Raw genomic sequence first — 27,543 nt, 5'->3', positions numbered from 1 at the left:
TGTCAGTTCACTTCAGCCTGTTAATCTACAGTTCTTGCACAATTAAAGTAAGTTAGCTAGTGGTTTTGGTGTGGTCTTCACCTGTTAGCTAGGCTGCACGTTGATCTTAATGAAGCATGAACAGTTTCACCAGCTTTATTCACATGAGTTTGTTTTTTTTACCGAACTTCAGATTCTGTAATTCAATTGACAAGTGGATGGAAACTTAGCTAGAGAGAAGTTGTCTCCGTCTGTTTTAACAGACACACCTGGGGCCAAGTTGGGAACCAGAATCAGCTTTAATCCAGTCCTAATTTAGTCCTCAACTTCCACATCATTTCACTGGAGTTATCGCTATTATTGTTTACGTCGTCAATACCATATTCAATCTAAATGAATGGGAATATATCTACTGTACGTTGCATTTGCCGCACGACTAAGACAACCCAACAGATTCGGCATTCTGCATTAATTCACAGCAAATCATTCCGGTTTGATGGCGCTAACGTTAGCACATAGTAGTATGGATGGCGACATGATTGAAAATGAAGATAACAGAGATCCGGCAGACAAGCAGCAAGACATTCCCATCATCCTCGGCCTTATCTGAGAGAGATGTTTGAGACAGTAGGCATCAAGGAGGACTCCTGGCCACCATGCTGGGGAACTTCTTCATAATGTCTGTTTAGTTATTCATATTTTAGTCATAGCCATATTTGAGCACACACACATATATGTAGATTCATAAATGTTAAGGGGAAGATTAAAAATAGAAACTGGATCTGTGAATTCTCACAGAATCACAACTGAATTCATATCTTGCTAATGAGTCAGAATCTTATTAACCTGGAGTCCCAGTTTCTATCATAATAATCATATATATGATGTTTTAGGCCTGTTGGCAGACATCCATTTAAAATGTAGCCTTTGCCATATAAAGACGTGTCCTCCATGTCCACTGGAGTTCCTCAGCCTCTCTCTAGTAACATTAGTGTGCTCCGGGTAGCTTTACGTAAAAAATGGTTGTCATTCTCAAGGCTACTTTTACTTTTATACTTTAAGTAAATTTCCAAGCCTGTGTTACTCTTACTTGAGTATTGAGTATTTTTTAACACAAGTATCTGTACTTCTACTTAAGTACGGAATGTGAGTACTTTTGCCATCTCTGCTGAAGGGCCTGTCGGTACACGATCCGTCCTGCCTGCACAATCCGTTCTGCGCATGTGCAAGATGTTCGCGCATGCACAAATGATTTAATGATTAACTCGAATTTACGACACTGCACGATCTGTTCCCATAGACAGTTAAAGAAAGTCTGTTCTCCTCCACCGGAAAGCTAACGTTAGTTTAGCTAACAGATAATTCGGCTAACCACTAGCATTAGCTAAAACAGCATGCAAAAGACCCTCAAAACTTAAATTAACTGTTTAAATATATAAAGTTCTACTTTACTTGTGCTCATTTAAAATACAATCACGCAAAACATTATTATTACTGTAAAGTCTCATTTAGCTGTAGCTGCTTTTCCCACTGTTTAGTTTGAGTAATGTTATTTTAATCACGCTGTCAGCCTGTTAGCCAAAATAGCTGTTAGCTAAACTAGTGTCAGCTTCCCGGTGGAGGCTAACCGTTGTCTTAGCTAATACAGTACACAATCTCTCATAGTTGTAGCGGTTAGCCGTTAGCCTCCTGGATGTATTAACAGGACGGTTAGCCTCCATCGCCGTTAGCTTCCCGGCTAACCGCTAGCTTCCGGCTAACCGCTAGCTTTGCTTCAGTCGAAAACAACGTTACTCAAACTAAACAGTGGGAAAAGCAGCTACAGCTAAATTAAGACTTTACAGTAATAATAAAGACAAGTATTGGGTAATTGTGTTTTAATTGAGCACAAGTAAAGTAGAAGTGACATAACCACTATTATATATAATGTAAAACACTGTTACGTTATATAGTGTGTGTATATATATATATATAACAGTTAATTCGGCTAATATATATATATTGTATTTGAGGGTCTTTGCTGTCTCAGCTAGCTAAATTAATTGTTAGCTAAACTAACGTTAGCCTTCCGGTGGATTGCACATGCGCAGAACGGATCGTGCAGACAGGGCCTGTTCTCAGGGGCCACTGAGACAGGTGCTGTTGTGGGCGGGGCAAAAGAGAGTAAACCCTGTACCCGGGCCCTGGGTAGGGAGGCCAGTTCTGACCGCAGCAACGAGCTCAGTGCAGCGGTGCTAACCTCATCCATGTCTGTCGGTTTCAGGTTGGGAAGCCTGCGTGCCGGTCTCTGTTGGAGTAGTGTCCTTTCCTGGACCTGGATCACCGGTGAGTGAGGTGGAGGTGGGTTGGGAAGAAGGGGAGTAGAGGTAGGGGGTAAAGAGGGGGGGATTGGGTAAGAGGGGGAAAGGTCTGGGGGAGGAGGGGAAGAAGGGGGAGGGGGAGGGTAATGTTGGAGTGGAGGAGGGGAGGGAGGGATGAGAGGGTGCGTGGGAGATCAGAGACGCCGGAATGATGGGGTCTTTGGTCAGGGAGCTCAGCTCCACCTCCAATTCAGGCTGCTGCTGCTCCTGTGCTGCCTCTCTGGTGGGGTGGATATTGTGCACCGTTCCACCGGAGGTTGTCTGGGCCTCTGCTGTCCTCCGTGCAGAGTCTGCACTCAGTGCTTCCCACTGGGTGATTCTCAGTGGGACTCCCGGCTGTGGCTAAGGTGGAGGGTTGGGAGGGTTCCGCTGCATCATCTCCGCCATAGGTGCACTAAGGAATCTCCTCCGTGCAGGTCAGGCTACTGGAGCTGAGGAGTAGGAGGAGGAGGGGGGGGCGAGAGATTCTGGAGGGGCCCTAGAGGCTGCTGTTACACCTGCAGCCGGCGTGGTTTGTGACCGGTCTCCTTCCTGCTGAGGCGGGTGTGAGCTGTGCTGTGTGATAGCAACTATTTTGGCATACACATTGTCCAACAGCTCCTGTGAGAGCTTTCTGCCAAAATGGCTGCGAGACCAGGCCGCTGCAATCCCAAAGTTCTTCCTCCAGTTACCAGTGCTAAGCTGCTGCAAAATCTGGAAATTATTTTCAATACTATCCTTATAATGCTCCCTCAGGGTAAGCAGGGTTGTATACTCCCAGTTTTTTTGCATTACCCTCAATGATGCTACATGATGTGGGGTTAGGTTCTGCCGGTTTTATGGCGTCTATGAGGTTCTGAGTCATCCTGGCAATAGCCGGTGGTGTCTCAGAAGAGGATACATTGTTCAAATGATGTGCAGCTGTTATAATTCTGTGTATCACTCTCGTTCTGATAATAAAGTCTAGATCATTATCATTGTTTTTTTGTTGTTCATTTGTATGGGGTCGGACAAAACTCCCTCCACGGCGGTTCCCGTCTCCCCAGCCCCGGGGTTGCTGGCTCAGTTGCTGGTCCTGCTGTGGGCGCTGTCTGCCGCGCCATGGAGCTCCGCGGCGGCTGGACCCATTTTTCTGAGTTCGGCGGTTCTGTGGGAGGCTGTAGTTCCAGCCCTTGCTCTAGTGAGTGTTATTAAAATTGTTCTGGTATTCTGCATTATTCTTACCGTTATACCCGTTGTAATTAGCTCTCCCGGTGTCATTTTTGATGTGGCGGGAGTCGGGGCCGTAGGATGACTGACGGTGTGGGTAAGGTGACTTATATCTGGCCGCAGGGTTCTGTGTTTTATTCTTCTTTCTTCTTTATAACTCACCGTCTGCCATCCAGAATTCCAGTCTTGGGCCGCCATTCTTCGCGGTGAGGAAACCAGGTGAAAAAATAACTGTTTTTAAATTAAAACTATCTCACAAAAATATGGAGACGTGATGGTGAAAAAACAAATGCATTTTATTATAAGTGCGCGACGCATTTCGGCATTCGCAATGCTTTTATCTAGCTCAGAAATTAAAACTTTCACAAAGGCTGTTTCTCTCACACAGTCAGTCAGAGGCAGAATGAAAAGGCCCGGGTAAATGAACAGAATAACCGGAAATCAACATCCGGCTCCAGGTACCAAACATGCGACCCTCTGGGCCAATGACATTGTTGCAAGCAATGTCATTGTATGTGCGTGTAGGAGAAATTAGGTCTGTTAATGGCCTCATTCAAATATTTAAAGAGGAATCCGCCTGTTAGGGTCTGGAGAGTACTACTCTGGTATAAAAGGTCAAATTTGACAAATTAGTGTTGTAAAGTAATACTTAAGTTATATCTAAACCTTCTTTAGAAGCAAATTAAATTTAGTCTTTTTGTTATATTAAAATTGAAAGAGGTTGGTGTCCAAATAATGGTCTTAATAATTTTATTTTATTTTTAGACGTATGCAAAAGAGTTTGCATACATGTCACAAACAAGGTGGTTATGTTTAGGCAGGATACCCAAAGTGAAGCCCTCTCCCCAAATGGTTGAGGTCAGGGCTTCAAAACTTGGGCAGGGGTTCAACTGACAAAGTCCAGGAGTCTACTGGTTGTGTTTAGGCAAGAGACCCTAAACACAAGTACCCACAGTGAAATGGTTAAGTTTAGGCATGAAGCCCTCAGACTGGTTGTGTTTAGGCAAGAGACCCTAAACACAAGTACCCACAGTGAAATGGTTAAGTTTAGGCATGAAGCCCTCAAATATTGCCCCACAGATGAATGGTTGGGGTCAGGTCAGGGAACCCACTGCATGCCCGCTAGAGATGTTTAGGAGGTAGGTAGGAAAACCGGATGACATGGGGGCCTTATCTTCCATTATTAACATAAACTTTAAAAACAATGTCTGAGGAATGAAATCACCATCACATAACAGTATGTAGAAACCAATAGCTAGAACCACATACACCCACATATATGCACACACACATATATATATATATATATATATATATATATATATATATATATATATATATACACCTATGTATATACATGTACAGCAGAACAAAATGCTTTTTAAATTAAAAATCACCTAATAGAAATAGTGACTTTCACCATAACAAAAACTTGCACCACTATTAACCCTCTGAGACCGAGACACTCGCCCACGAGTAAAAAAGTACCTCTGATTCATAGTTTAATAACTTTTGAACCATACAAGCGATTTACTCACTTTCGGTTTCGTTTGAATCCTGACGTTTTCGGCTTTATGGAGGTCTTTTCCGGGTCTTTCTAGCCTCTACAGGGGATTTTCTATCCAGCCTGGAACTTCAGCCTCTTTGGGCTTTAAATCCATACTGTTATATCCAAGATTGATCCACTTTATGTCCATAATTCATCGCGTTTTGGCTCATCTCTCCCGCTGGCTCGATCTTACGTCTCTCTCTCTGTCTGTCCTGTGTATTTTTCAGGAAGTGCATGCCCATATATGGGAGATAAGGCACCCCTCTTGTATGGAAGGCCAGAGGGGACCAAAATGCCTATAGACTCTATTGAAGGCCAAATAATGCAATATTTAGACACATATTTCCTTGTATAACATTGCTGTGGGTGTAATATCAATAAATATGACATTATTATGTTATTATTGGCATAAGTAAATGTCATGAGAGCGAAACGTCTTGACTTTTTTGGAAAAAATGCATGTATTTTGTTATAATGATTATTTCTTCACAGTGTGACTCCCAAGACATATGAGAAGTGTTTTAGAATGGAAAATGGCTTGTTCATTAAGTATCTGTCTGTGATATCAATACATATCTGGAAGATTCATTTATTTATTTATTTATCTTAAAGGCCCTACAACCATTTTTAACATGCAAGTGACCTCACTGCAACCCAAATATTCTAATAGCCCAGTTTGTCCTAAAAAAAATGATGTTCATATCTTGACTGTAGACAACAGGGTTGATGTTTTACAAGCTTTTTTATAAAATGAATCCAGACGGAAATTAAACTGTAAAAATGGCCTCAGGGCCCAGAGGGTTAAAGCAATTTATGAATGAAAAAGACATTCTCTGGCCATATGTTGGCCTCAAAGGTGTCATCCTAAAAGAAATTGTTTTGGTGTAAAAGTTATGGTTCCAACAAAAGAATATGTAGGTATCATATATTAATTATACCCTTTAATATGATGCAGTTAGGTCCTCAATTTGTATTATATGTTTTGTGTGTCCTATTCTAGGTGGATTATCCAGGTGGTGGCCTGTCTGGGAGAGAGGGAGAGGAGGGAAAGCTTCAATCCAGGTGCAGGCGGGATAGGGAAGAAAAAATGTAATTCTGCTGCCAAAGGCACCAGAAGTAAATGCACAAACCTTGGATCTAGGCTAATTTCCAACCACCCTATCTCTCGTTTAGGTCCCTGGGGAGGTGAGTGCCCAGACCTTCTCCCTCCTGATGCGTTGCTGCACCGTCCAGGCTGGGTCAGACTCCAGGATGGTGGCCCTGAGGTTGGACCACCCATGCTCCATTAAATGTTGGACTAGAGGGTTATCCATATTCTTTTTTCTATTAATATTAAATCTATTTTGGGTAAACCTGATGAGGATGGTGTTATCTGTTTGGCCCACCTATTGCTTGGTGCATTTTAAACATCTGATTAAATAAACCACATTTTGTGTGTGTGCCGTGGTGTTCTTCTGTGTCAGAAATACCTCCTTAGAAGTCTGATTTTGTATCATTTTATAATTTCTGAAGAAATCAGATTTGGACCTCGTCTTTGGTTCTTTTAATGGTCTCAATTTGGTTCTGACCAGAATATCTCCCAGGTTTTTTTTTTTTCTAAAGGCCTCAACTAATCTATGATCTTTTAAGAACATTTTGTTACCCCCTAAAAATTTTTTTTAATTGTTTAAATGAGTTTGACATTTCCAACTGGGTATGTGGTGATGATAGGAGGAATTGGGTCCAGACAAACAGGTTTCACTTGGGTGAAGGTTCTCAAAGAGGGACGTAGCATGGTGTATGTGTACCCCCTGTTGAGCAGTGAGAAAATAAATCTTAACTGCAGCTTTAAAATCCTCTGCTCTGGTGCAGATTCTCTTAAATCTCAACAATTGAGATTTCACCAGCCCTGCAAATGTATGTTTAGGGTGGTATCTGGATCTGTACAGCAGCGCATGCGTGTCTGTCTCTTTAAAGAAAACCTTCACCTCTAGCATGTGTGTGACACGGAAATCTGTCCCCTTAAATGTTGTTGTGTCAAAAAATCAATGGAGTCAGGACTGATGATGGATTAACCCTGATGGACTGCCTGTGGCCGTTTAAGGTGTGTATTAAGTGCTCAAAGTCCTCTTTTAAATGCTGCCAAACTCCCCAGATGTCGTCCAAATAACGGTAATAGTGCAGCGGTCTCTTCTGGCAGGACGCCAGGGCGCTGTCTTCCCACTCGGCCATAAATATGTTGGCATATGAAGTTGCGAAACGCTTCCCCATTGCCGTGCCTTTCACCTGCAGAAAATATTGGCCATCAAATTAAATTTCTTTATCCGGCCTTTTGCTATTGGGATACTTTAGGAGGGCGTGTCTGACCGCTAATAGGCCCTCAGGTTTCCGGATGTTGGTTTACAGGCTGTCTACGTCAAGGGAGAAGAGGAAGGATGAGGATGGTACAGTAATACTTTTAATCTTCTCAACAAAATCATGTGTCCTTGATGTAGCTCTGGTGCAGCATTGAAAGGGGCTTTAAATAAAAATCTATAAAATCTGCTGTGTAGTAGGTTTCACTCTCACAATCAAAGACTATAGGGTTAGGGTTTAGGGTTACAATTGGGGGTAAGTTTTGGGTCAAAGGACTAGAAGTCTGAAGTTAGTGGTTGAGTTTAAAGGCTAAGGTTGGCGGTAAGGGATAAGGGTTTGTGTTAGGGTTAGGTGTAGGGATTAGTTCTTTTTGAATCCTATAGTGGGTAAAGGTTTTTTGTGAAGAACACGGGTAGAGTAGAGTCAGGTAGAGGTGTCAGTCTGGGTTTTGTTTTCTTATGTTGGATTCGGTTCTCTGTCTCCCACTCGTCCCCATGAGGGAAGAGTGAGGAGAAGAGAGGTAGGCATTGAGTTCCTGTGAAGAAAAAAGGAAGGAGGCAGAGTCAGGGAGAGAAGTCGGCTCAGACTTTACTCCACCCCGCCGGATCGGGCTGTGTACCCAACCTCCCCCTACTCCCTCATTTGCATGAGGGAAGAGAGGGGAGAAGGATGAAAAGATTTTGAGCGTTTTTTTTTGTGTAGATTAAATTTATGTGGGACTGAGGTTGTTTATAAATGTAAAAGTCAATTTTCTTTTGAATGGAATAAAGAGACTTTTGGTACATTTTACATAAAGTTTTTTTAGAAATTATTTAAAAACAAATCAATTGATTTAAAATTAATTTAAAATTTAATAATAATTTAATTTAAAAAAATATATATTTAAAAAGATTAAAGGTGAGGATTGGGAAGGAATCGGTTTTGGGTGTATTCTGGCAAATTTGTATTGGAAAGCAAAGTATTTTGATTCCTGACATATGCCTTGAATAATGTCCCAGGTTGTCGTCACTTTCCTAACCGGATCCTCAAAATATTTCTTATTTTACAGAATAAAATGATTACAATGAACAATATTAACAAACAGTTTTGAACAATCAGGAAAATTTGGAACAATAATATTTACAACGTGGTTAGATTTATTTGTTAAACTATGAACAGTCATTTTTATGGAGTTCTTTTGGTTGTAGTCTTTGGTCCTCTTCATTTTTAATTTGGTCCAAAGGGATGAACAGTTCTGAGTTTTTGTATCCCAACGTTTTTCTGTCTGTCGTCGTTGGACAGTATTCCATCCCGGATTGTGTTCTAATCCTCTCATGGATAGGTTTTGGAAGCCATGTTTGCGGAAGTGTTTCACCAGGTGTGTCTGTTTTTTGTGTCCATTGGTTATGTTATTCTTGTGGTTTGCCAGACGGGCTTTGAGCGAGTTTTGTGTTTCTCCCACATATTTTTGTGGGCATTTTGCATTGTTCTATGTATACACAGTTGGTTTGTGTCATTGGAATTTTTCTGGGTAAGGTTATTGTAGCCCCAGTTTTTTTATTCTTGGCCGTTTGGTCCCTCAGGGTTTTTTTCTTGTGGCCAGGGGGGTGAAGTTTGGCTCTCACCAGGATGTCTTTGAGGTTTGGGTTTTTCCGGTAGGCTGATATTATTTTGCATTTTTCTGGTATGGTGGTTTGTGAGAGTGTTTTTTTAAAGTTCTCCTTGATCACCTTGTTAGCTTTTGTTGCATAACCTGAGTAGGTGGAGATTAGGGGGCTGAGGTTTTCCTTGTTATGGTTTTCGGTTGCCGGAGAGGGGTTCTCTTTTGTGGGTTCAAGGAATGTTTTTTGGGTTTCCCTGAGGAATGTTCTTGTGTAGCCCCTATCCCTTAGGGTTTTCAATAGTGTTTGTGTTGCTTTATCCCTGTCGGATGGGTTGCTACAAATTCTGTGGAATCTGAGTAATTGTGATTTAAGCAACCCTTTAAAGACATGTGGTGGGTGGAAACTTTTTTTGTGTAAAAGTGCGTGTGTATCTGTAGGTTTGAAATACACCTTGGTGTCAAGGATGCCTGTTTTTACGAAATTTGGACCCTTGAACACTGTGGAGTCCAGGAAATTGACTTCCTTTTCGTGTAGTACTGGGTCAATTTCTATGGAGTCGTGGTGATTGTTGAGGACTTGGGTAAACTCCTCGAAATCTTTGTCGGAATGGCCCCAAATGTCATCAAGATATCTGACGTATTTTTTTGGAACTTTATTGCATTTAAGAAAGGCTGTTTCTTCCCATTCTGCCATGTAAATGTTTGCATACGCAGGTGCAAACCGTTTGCCCATGGCCGTTCCCTTAGTTTGGAGGTAGTATTTTCCGTTGAACTCAAAATCGTTCCTAGTCAGGCTTAAGTGTAACAGATCTAGGATCTCTTTGTCCGGTCGGTTAGGGGCAGGGTATTTTTTAAGCCATTTAGTCATTATTTCCATGCCTTTGGGATGTCGATGTTTGGGTAAAGGCTTTTGACATCCTTAGTGAAAAGTTTACTTGGTTCTTTTATGACTGTTTGTTTGATTATTTGGATAAAATCTGTGGTGTCTTTGAGGTAACTCGGATGCTTGTTGGATAATGGAGTTAGAAATGAGTCCAAATACTCAGCTATGCCGTAGCTTTCGCTGCTACAGTCTGAAATGATGGGTCTTCCTGGTGGGATATTGTCTATCCAGCTATTTTGTGGTTTGTGTATTTTGGGCTGGATATAAAACAGTCTCGGTCTGTAGGGGGCCTGTCCCTTGAGGTAGGTACATTGTTTTTTGGTTAGGTAGTGTTTTTTTGTTAGGGTCTAAAGAACGAGGGATATTTGGCTTGCTGTTTCGTCTCTTATGGGATTATTTAGTGGGTGGTAATAATTTGTGTCCTGAAGTTGGCGTAGAGCCTCCTTAACATAGTTTGTGCGTTCCATTATTACTATGGCGCTACCTTTGTCAGCTGGTTTTATGATTGTGTTTGGGTTATTACTCAGTTCTTGTAGTGCTTCTTCCTCTTCTTTGGTAAGATTGGACCTATCTTTTGTTAATTTAAGATTGGCAATTGATTGTTGGTCCTTTTTTATGAGTTCCAAAAGGGGTTGGGGTAATTTGGAAGGGTCTGGTTCCCAGTCCGAGGGCATGTGGAAGGGTTTCTTGTTGGTGGCTGGCGTTGGACCAAACTAAGTGAATAATTTAAGTTGTCTGTGGTATTGTGTGAGGTCTGCGTTTAGGGTGTTTCTTTTGCTGATTTTGTTTGATGGTGCGAAAGAAAGACCTTTTTTAAGGATTCTTTTTTGGGAATGTGTTAAATGTGTTGAAGAGAGGTTCAGAACTTCCTTGTCCTGGGTTTAGGCCAAAAAAGATTTCCAACTCCTCCACATTTTGTTGGCTGTGTGGATGGTCCAATGGAGATTGTCAGGTCCTGTGGTGAATAATTCCTTTGGTAGCCTTGGGATTTGGCAAGCGGTTTCCTTGATGAAGTAGTTCAGGAGTTTAATGTTGTCCTTGAGGGACAATCATGATCCCTGTGGTAAACTGCTCCAACAATTTGCCACAGGGATCATGATTGTTGCTTGTGGGAATGTATCCCTGGCAGCTCGTAGCATTGCATGCAGGTCTTTTTTTAGGTGGGTAGGATTGCCTATTTTACGGTTATTCAGTCCGAATGAGAGTATCATGTTTTGGATATCGTCTGAGGTTGGGGTTTTGTTTTTCAGGAGGTGTGCTGCATGGCTTAGGTTGGCGCCTGGATAGCAGTCAACCTGAATTTGGGGGTCGTTAATAGGAGGCAGTCTGGAAATGTTTGAATCCCTTATGATCAGGATCTGTCTTGCTGAGCTTAGGGTCCAGTTTAGGTATTTGTTACCTAGGTGGTCGTGGGATCTGTATAGGGAGCAGGATTCTGTTGGTTTTGAGGTTTTGTTGTTGTTTGTTGGTGGGGGTAGTAAGGGTAGGATTGGGCTCATCATTGTGCTTTGTTGGCCTGCTGGCATAAGTTTTTCAGGGGTATAAAGTGGTTGTGGAGACCAGAGTGGTTGTGGGGAGCTGAGTCCCATTGGGATCCAAAGTCTAGGGAGAATTTAGCCGTCTCCGTAGGTCTTTTGTTAGGTTGGGGGTTGAGTGGAATTGTTGGATTGGTTGGATAGGGTCTTTCATTATCATGTTCTTTGGGGGTTGAGGGGTTGTGTGGGGGGTTGGTTCAGCAGGAGGTTCTGTCGGGTTTTGTATGTTAAGGATTTTTCCTTTTGCTTCAGCAATTGTTTGGTTTGTGATCCTTCTGAGATCTCTTTTGCCCCATCTTATAGCAACTGGTAATGCTTGGTCCCAATTCTCTCTAGAGGTTGGAGCAAGGTTGTTTATGCAGGTTTCCATGTTTTTTTTGGTAATGTTACTCCAGGATTTGGAGAGTGGTATGTGTCCAGTTCTTTGCATTTCCAGTTTTAAGTTGGTTGGTCAGTGGGTTTTCATAAGCTGGACAAACTGTGTTGATAAGGTGTTTTTGGGTTGTTTTGAAGAATGATGGAGTTGGGGTTGTTGGTTCACAGTTGGTGAATTTGAGGTTATGGTAACATTTGATGTATGATGCCATGTTCTTCACAAATTCCCGGAAGTTTTTTTGGGAGTTGTCCGGGTTTGTCATGGTTGAGTATCTAGGGAAAGCACAGCATATCTTGCTACTGGGTCAGAATCTTATTAACCTGAAGTCCCAGTCTCTGTCACAATAAATAAGCTTTATGTTTTATGTATGTTTTATATATGTTTTAGGCCTGTTGGCAGAAAGCCATTTAAAATGTAGCCAATGACATATAAAGAATAAAGAGCCTTTTTTCCATGTCCACTGAAGTTTCTCAGCGTGCTCTGTCTGGTCCAGGTAGCTTTGTCATTCATAAGACTACTTTTACTTTTATACTTTAAGTAAATTGCTAAGCCTGTACTTTGTTACTTTTACTAGAGTAAAGAAGTTAAATCAGTACTTCTACTTTTACCAGCATATTTGTTAACAAAATTATCTGTACTTCTACTTTTACCAGAATATTTGTTAACAAAATTATCTGTACTTCTACTTGAGTTTGGGCAGGGAGTACTTTTGCCATCTCTGACGGTCATTGGTATGCAGGTCTCTTGATGTAATATAAGCAAATACATAAGGCCCCACCCAACAGTTTGTGATACGTGGCATGTAACTGTACGTCAATGATCAAGCTTGTTGCTGTGACCAAGAAACCACCAGCAAAATGATTGATATACCATCAGTTCCGAAATTTTGTTGGATGCCAAATACTTGAATTAAAAGTCAGAATCCAATTAACATGTAAGAACAATACAATGCACGTCCAGCTTCTACATTTCCGCATGAGTCAGCTTCCCCAATTTCTGGGTAACAGGAAAATAGCCTGATAAGCATACATGTGCAGCTCAACTTCAAAAAGCCAAAAAGCAAATGCTTGTGGCTTAAAGATCGATCTCCCGCTCATAAAACATCAGCCAGGTGCAGTCTCTGTGGCGCAATAGGTCAGCGCAGTTGGATGTTAACCGAAAGGATGGTGGTTCAAGTCCACCCAGGGACATTTGTTGTTTAAACAACCTTGAGGGAGCCAACTCTGGGATTTATCCTTCTGCAGAAGACCATAGAGCAGCCCGAAGATAACCCTAGTTATAATTGGCTGACTTTGTTTTTGTCTTAATGTGGCTGTTGTCAGATTAGCTTTCCTTTATTACTATTCGGAATTCCCCCCTGCACAAAAGGGGCATGTTTGTGTGAAAGCAAACAGCTCATCTCTGGTGATGTTAACTTCTAGATTTCATGCATGTTAGCTCCATGTTGGTTGTTGGTGCACTAGTCAACTCAAGAGACTGTGATCCGTGTTTGATGGAAGATGGATAAAATTACCTTTTTACTGGCACTTGTGAAAACATAATGTGGCCATGCAGACTGATTTTTTTCAGTGGTCCAATTCAAAGCACGTCAAGCCATTACATGTTTTACCACAGTTTCTTCTTTTATTCAGTGATATTTATATCTCCTTGAGGGAGTCATCCCAAAAGGATTAATAAAGATAAGTCTAAGTATATCTCAGAAAACAATCCAAAAAAAACTGAACATCCTCCAGGGATGTAGCTCAGTGGTTTTTTATACCTCAGGCTATCAGACAGCCCAACAAGCACTTTAAATGTATAAATTTTTTACAGTTTCACTATGTACTCGTACTGTTGTGTAGTATATGGCATCACACTCCAGTTTGTTATTTACCTGTACTGTAGTGCAGTATATTTATTTTGTAATGCTCCAGTTTTTATGGGTGTTAAAGCAGGTATGAGTACTGTAGTTTCCATATTTATGGATGAAAATCAACTTGTCATGCAATTAAGTTTACTCTTCAGCAGGTGGAGACATTTCACTTCAGACACTTGCAGCAACAGCTGCTTTGTTAAACATCAACAGACTGGAAATAGAAGTAATGCTGATACAAACCGTAGGAATTAGCAGAGGATGGTCTCCATCCATCAACCTCTGGGTTATGGGCCCAGCACGCTTCCGCTGCGCCACTCTGCTTTGGTAATCTGAGTCAACCAAGGTTCCAACAATTTATGGGTTGTAAAGTTTAACATTTGGTAGACCTTGCAACTATCTTTTATGTGAGCTTCCTGATTACTCACACATTGAATATTCACATGTAACACTTGTGATTGGCTGGTGTTTTAAAAAAGGGCATTGTGAGTACAGATATAAACATCAGTAAGTAGTCTACCAAGTTGCCTCTTATCATTTTAGTTTGGAAAGCGGCACACCCAGTGAGGCTTACCGCGATGGTTTGGACTGGGTCGACTAGGGTTTTCTGCTGTTCTCGAGCAGACGGCTGTACTCACCCTGATTTCTCTTCAGAACACACAAGTCTTTTGCCTTTTACTAAAGACTTCCTTGGAGGTGAACGCCGATGAGTTGAAACTATTTTTGGTGGGCTTTGGTGTTAGGCTGAGCCTTTTGTACTTGTGAAAAACAAATATGCTGTCCTTAACTAGACTCAGATTATTAACAGCAGCTAAATAATAGAAGCAAGACCCTTGCCAATTTTCATGGGCTGTGGACAGCTACTGAGACACCAGGACTCCCCCTGGCTGAAAAATGGCTAGAATCTCTCTTCTGGGTGGGATACTTGTCAATTGATCTACGAGCTTATGTGAATGTTTTTGTTTCCCTCCAGAGCATACTTTATTAGCTCCCTTCGATAGCTCAGTTGGTAGAGCGGAGGACTGTAGAGGCAAGAAGCTGAAATCCTTAGGTCGCTGGTTCAAATCCGTCTCGAAGGAGCAGTTTTTTCCAGAGTTTCCCTTCGGGGATCTATAAAGTGATTCTGATGTAGACATGGACAGACCACCCAAAAGCATAATACTTCTTGAAGAAAAAAAAAAAGAGGTGGGGGATGTAGAGTTATTTTCAGTAGGACAGTAGGACCTGTCTCTGGGTCCTGAAAATTGGGTCAACAATTTGCAATTATCTTTAAAGTTATGATATATAACTTCTATAACAAAGGTTTGGACACAGTGACCACTTACTTCATTTTGTAGTTCAGGAGACTGTTTTTTCCACAGGTGGCAGGTTTAGAAGCCTGGGTAGCTCAGTCGGTAGAGCATCAGACTTTTAATCTGAGGGTCCAGGGTTCAAGTCCCTGTTCAGGTGTAAAGTTGCACATTCTGCTAGATGAGTTGTCCATTAGGCATGCCTGAATGCTTCAAAAAATTTTCCAATCTCTTGTGTTCCATGCACAATTCTTCAAAAAGAATTGTGGCTGTTTTTCAAGCAGGTTTCTATCATAACAATGTTGCTGGTAAGTTTAAATGACAATAGGCAACCTACATCCATCTTGCTAGCACCCAAATCTCTGTACTCATCTCCCTGCTTGGATAGAAGGTCATCTGGTGGATTTTTCCTGTCACGAGGGCTAAGTGTTGTGGTCTGCTGCATTGCCCAACCTGTGTCGTGTCTTCCCTTTCTTCTGTGTGTCTTGTCTGTCTTGCCGTGAGGGCGTTCCAGGGGATCTAGAGGCGTGGCTTTCCATCTACGTTCCGTCATCCACTCAGCTGTTCCTCATCACTCATCACCCACTGCAATACATAAACCCGGGCTGACCGCCTCTTCAGCGCCAGATCATTACATGCACGTTGTGGTAACTTGGCTCCTAGTCATTTGCGCTCGTGTTGTTGTTTCTTTTTGTAATCTAGTAATAACTTTGTTTTTGGTTCTTATTTTATTTTTTCTAATTCCACACCAGGTATGTGTGTGTATGTGTGTGTGTGTGTGTGTGTGAGTAAGAGAGAGACAGAGAGAGAGAGAAAGAAAGAGAGAGAGAGAGAGAGGGGGGCGGGGGGCTGGGGGGGCAGCTGACTGTCAAAAATCTGTCTGCCATCTCTCCGATGGCAGAGATGCAACGGGAGTCGCATTTAAACCAAGCAGCATGTCTGAAACCCACGTTCACCAGAAATCTACTGGTTACTATGTATGTAAGTACTACAAACCGAAGTTAAAAACAAACCTGAAGCTGAAGAAACCTATAGTCAGAAAGCTCAATCTGGCAGTGGAGCCATAAAAACACCACATGCCAAACAAACTACTTAACAATTGCCTTTCGAGTCACTGACTGATCACATTGACTTGATAGAAAATTTCTATTTTAATGTTTTTACGTGATTCGTTGGTCTAGGGGTATTATTCTCGCTTTGGGTGTGAGAGGTCCCGGGTTCAGCTCCCGGGCGAGCCCTGAAGGCAGCATCTGTTACTTTCGTAATCTGAAATTTAAAATCAAGTTTAATATTAAATTAACCCAGATTAGGAACAATTAAAAATTGTAGTAGAGCATGCTGGCAATTTTTCATGTCCTGCTTCAACTGCACGCAACAGAAAAAAAACAAAGAGGAACAATGAGCAGGACATGGCTCTCCTTTTTCATACATCGCGTCTCTGCCTGTCAGAGATTTTTATTTTTATTTTCTAATTTATTCAATCTATTTGATCCGAAGAACACAGTCTTCCCCGCCTCTGATCAACCCATATCAATTGCATGCTTAAAATAACATACCGGTTAAAGCCCCGCCCATTTCAAGACAACCCGACCCACTTCCGGATTAATTGCTGTCCACTTCCGGGTTAGGCCCCGCCCAGTCCGAGCACAGACACAGATACAGATACAGATAATGCTGTACTCGCTCATCCCTACCAGGTACTTTAAGATCAGAGGGTAAGGTCTTCAATCTTCTGAGGTATGATCCCAACCAGAACCGTGCCATAGCTGCAGTCTTAGGATTTCTGGATGGGCCGTGGCTCCCTAAAAAACAATAACAGGTCCGACACTCCTTACCCTCCTTTATCCTTTGGCTTCTTCATCACTCTTCTTTGCACTTGTTCCCACTTGGACCTCCACAGGAAATAAAAGATGGCTCATTCCAGGTCCAAAATCTCTTTTCTGGGTGGGATAAAAACAGAAGATTAAAACCGTTGCTTCTAGTGTTAGTCCTCTAAGTCTCCAGTAGCCTAGTCCCTGCCCAACTTTCCCTAACGTGTCTGGCCAATTTGTTTTCCCATCCCCCTGCCAATTGAATTTTACCCCAAGTATTTTTTGGTCGGTCCGGGTCACAGTCAGGGGGAGTCCTGTCGGCCAGGCACGGCCAAACAGCAAAGCCCACCAAACATAGTTTCAACGCATCGTTGTTCCCCTCCAAGGAAGTCTTTAGTAAAAGGTGAAAGACTTGTGTGTTATGAAGAGAACCAGAGTGAGTACAGCCGTCTGCTCGAGAGCAGCAGAAAACCCTAGTCGACCCAGTCCAAACCATCACGGTAAGCCTCACTGGGTCTCCAAACTAAAATGATAAGAGGCCACTTGGTAGACTCCTTACTGATGTTTATATCTGTACTCACAATGCCCTTTTTTAAAACGCCAGCCAATCACAAGTGTTACATGTGAATAATCAATGTGTGAGTAATCAGGAAGCTCACATAAAAGATAGTGGCAAGGTATACAAAATGTTTAACTTTACAACCTGTAAGCTGTTGGAGCTTTGGTTGCCACCTTCCCTCAAAATGTGAATGACAGATTTTCCAAGGCCTGGTTAGATGCTGCAGAGCAGAGTGGCGCAACGGAAGCGTGCTGGGCCCATAACCCAGAGGTCGATGGATCGAAACCATCCTCTGCTAATTCATATACTTTGTATCATCAGTAAGGCTATTTCCAGTCTGTTGATGTTTAACAAAGCATCTGTTGCTAGTGTCTGAAGTGAAGTCTCTACAATGCTCATACCTGCCGCAACACTCATAAAAACTGGAGCATAATACAAGAAACAAAAACATAACAGTACAAGCACATAAATACAGTAAAATAGAAACTGTAAAACATGTACTGTTAAAGTGCTTGTTGTGCTGATATAAATCAAAGTCAAAAACTGGCACACCTGTTGCATATCTGCTGGACAACACAACGTTCACTGCAAATCTTGTAACACATGGATGAAAAAGGTTGCTTCCAGAACTTGAGATAACACAATATTGTTCATGAAGGCACAACTGTGATGTGTCATGGTTTGCTACCACTTTTAAAGAATGCTTTTTGTTATCAGCAGGGTTCAAACCTGCTCAGGGAGACCCCAATGGATCTCAAGTCCATCACCTTAACCACTTGGTCACAACAATCTGAATAGCTGTGCCATATCTGTTTGCACAAATGTTCATAAACTTTTCAATTGGTTAGTAGTAGTTAACAGGCAAAGTGCTGCCTGTGTCTGTGGATCCTCGTGGAAGCAGCTTGATTGATTGATATGCTCCCTTATTTGTACCATAACAGAGATCTAATATTTTATCAAATCGGTTGGGCGAGTAACCTTTCTGGCTAATCTTCACAAATAAAGCAAGTAACCACACAATGAAAACTACTGCGATGGCTGGGAATCTAACCCATGTCAACTGCTTGGAAGGCAGCTATGTTTACCACTATACCACCATCACTGGACAGCACAATGTTCACTGAAAATCTTGTAACACATCTGGGCATTGACACTCAAAATGTGCTCTATCACTGAGCTACAGCCCCTGAAGATTTTCTGATTTTTTTGAATTTTGTGAGATCACGGAATTAGAGAAAAATATGTAATGTTAATGTTGTGTATGGCTTCAAAAGCTGGTGTTGGCTGAAAATCAAACCTGGGCAAAATGCTTGCACTGCTATTGTACAAATCAAAGTTAAAAAGTAATATCACTTTTCTGAATAAGAGCTCTTCTAGCTGCCAAGCAAACACAAGTAATACTTTGAAAGGTTCCGTGGTGTAATGGTTAGCACTCTGGGCTCTGAATCCAGCGATCTGAGTTCAAATCTCAGTGGAACCTGTTTTTAAGCCACAGAACAGGTGAAAATGATCAACCTTTCAACTTTCCACATCTAGTTTAAAGTGAGCTTACAGGTTCAAAATGGAGCTGAACACGGAGGAGAATTCCTCCCTAACGGGCGCTCTGCTCTGCTCCGTGCCCCCGCTGTCCGGTAATAGTTAAAGCAGATAAAAACCTAAAGAACACTCAAAAGCTTCAAGATACAACTTACTTAAGATGCTTCTTCATTCACGTTCAAGAGAAGGCCTGTTTCCAGCCAGACTATGAAATGATTCATGAAATCCTTGTTATTAATATCTAGTCAGTCCCATATGGTCTAGCGGTTAGGATTCCTGGTTTTCACCCAGGTAGCCCGGGTTCAACTCCCGGTATGGGAATTGGTATCTAGCCGATGAAGGTCTGCAGCAAGATTTGTAAGATCTGTGTCATTGGTCCTGTATTAAATAAGAGCTGTATGTACCCTATGGTGAATATGCATGTCCCCAAACCTAACTGATATAATGATAATAAATAGACATAATATATGTCTCTATGATCAAACACCTATTGTAAAACTTTAAATAGACATGGTGGTGGGGAAAATTTGAAAATCTGAATTTTGAATTATTGTATTTTTGACTGCCAGACCAGACTTCTTGCAGTGTTTTATCAACAAGTGATGTATGTATTTATGTGCCCTGTTCCTGTCATATGTATGGATGTATTCATAAAATCCCTGTTATTATTCAACGTATCAGTCTCATATGGTCTAGCAGTCTGGATTCTGCCTGAATAACCTTTACACACATTCTTAAGGAGTCCTCTGGAGACTACAATCGTACATCTGAGAAAGCTTTCAGTTAGTTTGATTTTACATTCATTTGGCCTAAGTGGTGTCCAAAAGGTCTTGGTGCTGCTCCTAAAGACTTCTAATAGTAAGAAAAATCCTGGTTTTCACCCAGGTGGCCCTGGTTCAACTCCCGGTATAAGAATTGGTATTTAGCTGGTGAAAGTCTGCAGAAAGATCTGTACGATCTCTGACATTGGTCCTGTATTAAATCAGAGCTGTAGTTACGTACGTAAAAGGAAAAAAAGTGGAGGATTAACGCAAGAAGTGTTTAATAAAGATGTGCAAGTACAGCTGTATCTGTATCTATAAACCATATGAATTATCTGTATCTGTATCTGGCGGGCTAAACCCAGAAGTGGACAGGATTTAACCTGGAAGTGGGTTGGGTTGTCTTGAAATGGGCGGGGCTTTAACCAGTATGTTATTTTAAGCATGCAATGGATATGGGTTGATCAAAATTGTTATATTTATTGCTGAATGCCAGGGACCCGAATGGCAAGGCTGCGGCCTCAAGGCTAGTAAATAAAGGTTCCATGGTGTAACGGTTAGCACTCTGTACTCTGAATCCAGAGATCTGAGTTCAAATCTCGGTGGAACCTGTTTTTAAGCCACAGCACAGGTGAAAAAGATCAACCTTTCAACGTTCCACATCTAGTTTAAAGTTAGCTTACAGGTTTAATGTCCTTGGCCATTTAGACTGTAAACAGTATGTTGGTAGGGGCATGTTGAGGAGTCACCTGGTCGTTAATGTAACTGAAAGGAGTTCCAAATTTGACAGTGTTGACTGGAAGTGATAGGCTTAGGTACATGGGGGATACACACTTTGCGTTCAGTCTCGTAATCACCATAGAAATTAGGTATCACTGAAATATGAACTTGCTGCAGTCAGAGTACACAGTGTTCATCCTGAATGGGTCAGTATAGTGCATCAGAACTGCTTGTTGAATGGTCTATTAGCTTTGGAACCCCCCTTTCCCCACAGCTTTCAATTGTCAGATATGGGTGGGTGAGTGGGCTCTGTGTCTAACCCTTCTGTGTAAAAATTGAACGCCCATATATTTGGGCTGACAGTTGAGAAACCTTCCCTTGTTAACTATGACATGGATGACTGAGAACCTACTATATCATGAAATGATTATATCATCATTTTTTAAACAGGTCCTTCTGAAAATGTGAGTTTTCAGAGTGGTCCAAGGCGCTGCGTTCAGGTTGCAGTTTACACTGGAGGCGTGGGTTCAAATCCCACTCTGACAACTAATGTTTTCATCTGGAACTAATGTCTGAGACATGATGTTGGGAATAAAGAACATACCAGTTATTTGTATGTAGGAGGAACACTACATACATACAAGAAACGCAATTGCAAGTAAAGTGTTTTGTGAGCATTTTTATTGTCAACAGATGTAAAGTTACCATGTGTTTGTACACAGTAGACATATCTACTGCTGCATTCACTGTCTGTGGCAAGTCCTTCAAAACCTGTTCTTGACTTGCTTCTTCCACATCCTCTGAACGCTTAGCTAACTAAATGACTTACAGTATGTGAGTGTCAAGTAATGTTATTGTTGGATTCAGGTCCAAATTTTGACATTTTAGTGCAATGCAAAGGTGCATAACAGATTGCTTTCTACTTACCTGGAGCGATGCAAAGCAGGGGGGACCAACTAGTCAAGGAACAGCAAGAGACTTGGTATTTAAGACTACAAACTGACTATGTGACAGATGTGTAATCTGTCATGTCCTGCCTTCTGAAGCTCTAGCCAGGAGCCATTCCTCACCTAAAACAATATGAGTCATTCCAGTAAGTGAAAAGGAAACTCACATCTACAAAGATAAATTTGATGGATGTGACTCCCTGATGGTCTAGTGGATTCGGGGCTCTCACCGCCGCGGCCGGGTTCAATTCCCGGTCAGGGAAAGATCAAGAGTTGAAGGATTCAGGTGTAATGTTTGAAAGAATTAGTTTTTGGTTGATTTAGATTTGTCAAATTCCTACTCATTAGTTTAACGCTAAAACCCTAACACTTTAAAGAGTACCATTTCCTTTAAATCAGACCCCCGACAGCGGATCTATCCTTTTGTCATAGGATAAATGGCGTGAAGTCTGAAAGAAACAGTTTTCTAGAGCAGTGTTTATCATAGCAGGTCCCAGGTTGAGACCAGAGCCTATCCACAGAGACAAGATGTTCTTTTTCAGATAAGATAGAATGACCGGTCAAGAAACTTAACGCAAGGAGGGCAGATTCACAAATACTTAATAGAACCAACTGTCTGCCTGAAGTCCACTAATTGTTTTGTTTAAGATTAAACTGTTTTACATACCAGGGTTTTTTCTTTCCTCTGGGGACACTGGATATAAAGAAGTGTATTACTGATTGTATTCACACAGAACTGTTACTCTGTAACTTGGTGCATTGTAGAGCTGCACTTGTCATTTTTGATTGTTCTCAGCAGAAAACAATTCAACTTTCACGGAGACTAAACTTTGATCCAGTTTGCAGCCTGTCTTTATTCTGTTTCAACAGAGTCTTACTTCAACCAATTCCTCCTCCCTCGCTGTTCAAGAAACGTCCACCACAAACTTGGCGTTGTCGGCAGGATTTCAAGGAGGGATCAGATCGGGACTCCGCTGGTAACTGATGACAGTACATCCAGGGATCTGATGATCACCTGCCTCTAAACCTCGCCAAACATCTTTGAGAGACAGAGGGACAGAAACCACTGAGGGCTCGCTGATTCCACTCTGAAATCCAAAACGACAAGGAAGCAATTTCAAACAGCAGGGTAAGTTCAAGTTTCAATTCTGTTGGATAAATTATTTAAATTGGACATTGAGATGGTTTGTGAGACAAATATTGACTGTGATTCAACTGAGGGATTCGGGGAAAGTTATATTTTTTTTGTAAAACTTTGGGTTGTGTACAAACAGGAAAGAAGAGAAGCTAGTTTTTTTCCAATTTTTCTGTTCACACTTGGCACTATTTCACATCTTTTATCTGTAGTTCTCTATTCTTCAGGACTTAACTCTATCTCCCCCACCGCTTCTTTTTTTTCTTGTTCTGTCTTGGCAAAGTATTATGCTTTTAGGTCATCTGTCCATCTCTACATCAGAATCAGAAACACTTTATTGATATGTGAAGGGAAACTCTTGAAAGAGTGCTCCTTCGAGCCGGATTTGAACCAGCGACCTAAGGATTTCAGATATATACTTCTACAGTCCTCCACTCTACCAACTGAGCTATCGAAGGGCGACAATGTATATAAACACACTTCCCATTCTTTTGAATGTGATAACACAGGGCCCCCTGGAGGGATTTTCTGACTGGGCCTGTAGCTCAGTGATAGAGTGCACTTCACAGTCTCAATGCCCAGATGTATTACAAGATTTGAAGTGAACTTTGCATCGCACAGCGATGGTGGTATAGTGGTGAGCATAGCTGCCTTCCAAGCAGTTGACCTGGGTTTGATTCCCAGCCATCGCAGTAGCTTTCTTTGAGTGATGTTACTGCTTTATTTTACAAGAAGACAGCAAAGTTACTTGCCCAACCTGGTTGGATTAAACATTAGATCTCTTTGGGCTGGACGATTAGGGCAAAAGTGATAATCACGATTAGTTTTGATCAATATGGAGATTATCACAATTATTTGTTGATTTTCTACTCTAAAGTGCTGGAAAGGAAGGTTTCACCAATCGTTGAACCTCAGGTTAACAAGGAACAAGTTCAACCCAGATGATACAGCTTTAAGACATCACTTGGGTCACCTTCCAGCTATGTCATATATGTAAATGGCAGTGATGGGATTTGAACCCACGCCTCCAGAGAGTCTGGAGCCTTAATCCAGCGCCTTAGACCACTCGGCCACACTACCTGCAGCTATCGGTTTTCCGCATCGTGACAAACACAACCACCATAACTAATGGTTTGCGTGTTAATGTTATTGGAAGAAACCTTTGCAAGGAAAAAGCTAATATTTTATCAAAAAATGTTATCTCTCTTTGTCATTTTTCTCTTGCAGTGATTTTAGAATATTATAACCAGCATTAAGTGAGCAAGTTTAGGTCTGTGTGAATATGGGCTGAGCATTTACCTGGGCTGAATTGTGAACATCTTCTTCTGCATATTCACTGTAAAGAGCCATTACTCCTCCAACTGCCAACTGTTGTTCCAGAGACAATAGGATATACAGTTTTAGATTGCAAGGTAACTGTCCAAGACCAAAGACTACACGAAAATACCTCAAGTGATCAAAACAGTTTGTAAAAATTTGCAGCACAGATATAAAACCACTCTTTAAAATATGTTCATGTACCATTCAAAAACAAAAGTACAATCATGAAACATACTACTTAGATATTCCAGCAATCCTGGTCACAGCACCGGGGGATCTGCATGTTCTTTCTTACCAGCAAGTTTCTGGAGGTTCAAATGGCATCTTTGATGGCGGCCAGGGTGAGACACTGATTTGCAAAGTGTATAGCTGTAAATCTGCTTCCTAAAACAATAACAGATCCGGCACTCCTCTCCTTATTTTCTCTTTGGCTTCTTCATCACTCTTTTTGGCCTTACCTCTATTAGAAAGTACGGTTCTGCAAACCATGTACATATTAATCTTTGCGGTCATTGGTATGCAGGTCACTTGATGTAATACAAGCAAATATATAAGGCCCCACCCAACAGTTTTGTGATACGTGGTGGGTAACTCTATGTCAATGATCAAGCTTGTTGCTGTGAACAAGAAACCACCAGCAAAATGACTGATACATCATCAGTTCAAAAATTTTCTTGGATGCCAAATTTTGAATTCAAAGTCAGAATCCAATTGACATGTAAGAACAAGACAATGCACGTCCAGCTTCTATCATCAGTCGCTATTGCACCCCCACTGCTGCTGTATGTGGACTTGGCTTCTCTCTGCGTCAGTGAGGGGTCCAGCAAGCTGCAGACAAAGTTTGGGGAGTGGCCAGACCAAAGGAGGCCACCATCAGCCTCATTGAGCGGCTGCTGCAGGAGCTGGGAGTGGCAAACGGGGGGACCTCATGGGGTGCCACTGCTGGACCAGGTGCGCATGGAGCAATCTGGCGTGTGCAGCAACGCCACGTCAAGTGCAGGACCTGCCTGGTGTGCAGCTTTATACAAAGACGGATACCACCAAGAAGGGGAGTGTTGTCCTGACCAAGTATCTCTGGAATCATTTCATTACCACCTGAACAGGTTCATTCCAGGTTGGTGTCTCCCTTACAGTACATCATAACACCCTATATAGTGTTTTCTGAAAAAAAATCATTAGATTGGAAAGCTAGACCTTTTTAATGGACTATTAAAATTTTATTGTTTTGTCAGGAACCAGTACAAATCGCTGAATTTCCATCTTTACCTCCTGGAAGGCCTGAACAGGTGGAACCAGGATCGGGGAGTGCGGCGGTGACGAGTAGGCCATCGTCTCTGCTCACCTACGCCGGGCATGTGACCCAGTGCGTCAACACCAGCAGCTTGAAGGTGTTTGGCCGGCCATTTGTGCCAAAATTCAGGCCACCCTCCAAATCCACTGGTTTGCTAATGTAATAATAACTGTCTACCTAGTACAGTGAGGAAATAAGTATTAGAACACCCTGCTATTTTGAAAGTTCTCCAACTTAGAAATCATGGAGGGGTCTGAAATTGTCATCGTAGTGCTGTCCACTGTGAGAGACATAATTTAAAAAAAAAAAATCCAGAAATCACAATGTATGGTTTTTAAACTATTTATTTGAGAAGTGGGAGAACTTGCAAAATAGCAGGGTGTTCAAATACTTATTTTTTCACTGTATGAGGAATAATGTCTTTTTAACAGGCAGAAACCTCAGACTAAAACTGACTCATGGTGGGCAGTCATCTGACACACCAGTTGGGGAGAGAGAGAGAGAGAGAGAGAGAGAGAAGAGAGAGAGAGAGAGAGAGAGAGACGGAATAAAAAGGCAGCAGTAAAGGTAATAGAACTATTACTAATAATAGTAGCATAATAGTGCAGGGCGTCCAGCAGGACCACGGTTGGAGCTGCATCCACTACTCAGGTGCCACCACAATCCAAGGAAGTCTGAGAGGGAGAAAGCCAAGGGCTTCTGAAAAGAAGAATATTAGTTACATGCATGCTTTTTTTCAAGTATCAACCATCATAAATATAACCTACACACATCCTTGCAGGGGGCACCCATTTTGAACTGGGGACCTCTTGATCTGCAGTCAAATGCTCCACCACTGAGCTATACCCCCACATACTCTATGTTGAATATGCTTATGGTGCAGCAAAACAATGGCTGGGCCTCCACCATGTGTTACCTTCACAGTCTGAGAAAGTATCCAAATCTCATCTACTGTATGAAAGGGAGTTACAGTTTTCTACAATTGCTATGACAGATTTTTCAATACATTTACAAGTTTCCTTAACTCTTACACACACAACCAACACCCCAAACACACACTGGCAAAACAGTTAATTTCATACTCAAAATCACACATTGTAAACTAACTCCAAAACTAATTTTCAAAATACAATATACACTAACACTACACACTATGTCTAACAAAACCTGCAAACATGTTTCAAAATCAATAATTATTCCAAACACTAACACATGTTCTCCTCCAACAGGAACATTTAGTCAATCATACACAATGACAAAAAAACCCCACTATCATCAGCTGACAGTATTTTGTATTAATCATAGATTGTGTTTTGCACATGCATTTCAATTTAATTTTATTTATAGTATCAATTCATAACAACAGTTATCTCGAGACACTTTACAGATAGAGCAGGTCTAGACCACCTCCAGAATTTACAAGGACCCACAGTTCTAGTAGTTTCCTCCAGAGCAAGCAACAGTGCGACAGTGGCGAGGAAAAACTTCCTTTTAGGCAAAACCTCGGACAGACCCAGGCTCTTGGTAGGCGGTGTCTACCGGGCCGGTTGGGGTTAAAATGAAGAGTGAAATAACAAAAAAGTAGAAAAATAGTATTTGTAGCAGTTCTTTGTAGTAGTTCATGGCATGCAAGGGCACTGTGGGCTTTACAAGGCACAGCAGGACTAGCTGGGCACCGCAGAGTGTAGCAGGATGAACATGGCATCGCAGAACGTGTAGCGGGACCATGGCGACAGCTGCTACCATGATTTTGGAGCCTCCCAGATCCGAGGGAACATGCTTGGGAAAAAGACATAAGGACTCCAGGGAGTGACTCCCCAGAGCTAGGTTAGTAACAAGCATTTCTGGGACATGGATGCACATAAATGGAAAATAGAAAGATAGAGAAGAGAGGAGCTCAGTATGTCAAAGGAAAGTCCCCTAGCAGTCTAAAACTATTACAGCATAACTAAGGGAGACAGGGTAAAGAGAGGGCCTGGTCAGACTAGAACTCTCCCCAACCGGATCGGGCTGTATGCCAAGTCTCCCTTTAGTTTTATTATATTCTGGAATATATCATAGATAGATCTGACCACTATACGAGAAGCAGGTGGGCCGGGTTAGGCGGACGCTGTGACTCCTCACTCCCTAACAATATTCAGTTCTATGCCCTAACTAAGCTTTATCAAAGCATAACCAGGGTTAGAGAGACAGGGTAAAGAGAGGAGCCTGTTCAGGCTAGAACTCTCCCCAACCGGATCGAGCTGTATCGCCCTGCCTCCCTCTAGTTTTATTATATTATAGCATCTTGATATGACTCTATAGCTATGCTTTCCGTGTCTTTTTAGCAAGGCCCAAACATGCAGTCCCTACAAACCATACACAACCAGGTAGCACATCCAGAACTGGATTCTCACCTGCTGAAGTCTCTTCAGGTCAGTTTCCAGACACGTTCCTCCTTCATGTGTCCAGGAGACACTGGGAGAGAAGAAGCTGCTCGTTGTCCTCGTCAGTCCTGAAGTCGATGTGCATTTGATGTGAAGACGCCGTCACAGTT

The 27,543-nt window shown here is 41.9% G+C and overlaps 8 non-coding genes across 8 annotated transcripts; 5 read left to right on the top strand and 3 right to left on the bottom strand.

Moving 5' to 3' along the window:
- The first annotated feature begins 14,272 nt into the window (after positions 1 to 14,272).
- On the top strand, positions 14,273 to 14,389 carry LOC116674997 (U5 spliceosomal RNA). Its single transcript, XR_004328270.1, has one exon. It is a non-coding gene; the product is annotated as a U5 spliceosomal RNA (small nuclear RNA).
- A 240-nt stretch (positions 14,390 to 14,629) lies between these two features.
- trnay-gua (transfer RNA tyrosine (anticodon GUA)) lies at positions 14,630 to 14,717 on the top strand. Its single transcript is given in 2 exon segments — positions 14,630 to 14,666; positions 14,682 to 14,717. It is a non-coding gene; the product is annotated as a tRNA-Tyr (tRNA).
- A 297-nt stretch (positions 14,718 to 15,014) lies between these two features.
- On the top strand, positions 15,015 to 15,087 carry trnak-uuu (transfer RNA lysine (anticodon UUU)). The gene has a single exon. It is a non-coding gene; the product is annotated as a tRNA-Lys (tRNA).
- Positions 15,088 to 17,066: 1,979 nt separating this feature from the next.
- On the bottom strand, positions 17,067 to 17,178 carry LOC116674998 (U5 spliceosomal RNA). The gene has a single exon (XR_004328271.1). It is a non-coding gene; the product is annotated as a U5 spliceosomal RNA (small nuclear RNA).
- A 1,904-nt stretch (positions 17,179 to 19,082) lies between these two features.
- trnae-uuc (transfer RNA glutamic acid (anticodon UUC)) lies at positions 19,083 to 19,154 on the top strand. Its single transcript has one exon. It is a non-coding gene; the product is annotated as a tRNA-Glu (tRNA).
- Positions 19,155 to 22,766: 3,612 nt separating this feature from the next.
- trnay-gua (transfer RNA tyrosine (anticodon GUA)) lies at positions 22,767 to 22,854 on the bottom strand. The gene is given in 2 exon segments: positions 22,767 to 22,802; positions 22,818 to 22,854. It is a non-coding gene; the product is annotated as a tRNA-Tyr (tRNA).
- Positions 22,855 to 23,016: 162 nt separating this feature from the next.
- trnag-ucc (transfer RNA glycine (anticodon UCC)) lies at positions 23,017 to 23,088 on the top strand. Its single transcript has one exon. It is a non-coding gene; the product is annotated as a tRNA-Gly (tRNA).
- Positions 23,089 to 23,394: 306 nt separating this feature from the next.
- On the bottom strand, positions 23,395 to 23,476 carry trnal-aag (transfer RNA leucine (anticodon AAG)). Its single transcript has one exon. It is a non-coding gene; the product is annotated as a tRNA-Leu (tRNA).
- Between the last annotated feature and the right edge of the window lie 4,067 nt (positions 23,477 to 27,543).

The sequence above is a fragment of the Etheostoma spectabile genome, unplaced genomic scaffold (genome assembly GCF_008692095.1).
Source record: "Etheostoma spectabile isolate EspeVRDwgs_2016 unplaced genomic scaffold, UIUC_Espe_1.0 scaffold00001392, whole genome shotgun sequence".
Taxonomy (NCBI): domain Eukaryota; kingdom Metazoa; phylum Chordata; class Actinopteri; order Perciformes; family Percidae; genus Etheostoma; species Etheostoma spectabile.
Note: the sequence above shows the minus strand (reverse complement) of the source record. Positions and strands in the feature narration are given on the sequence as shown.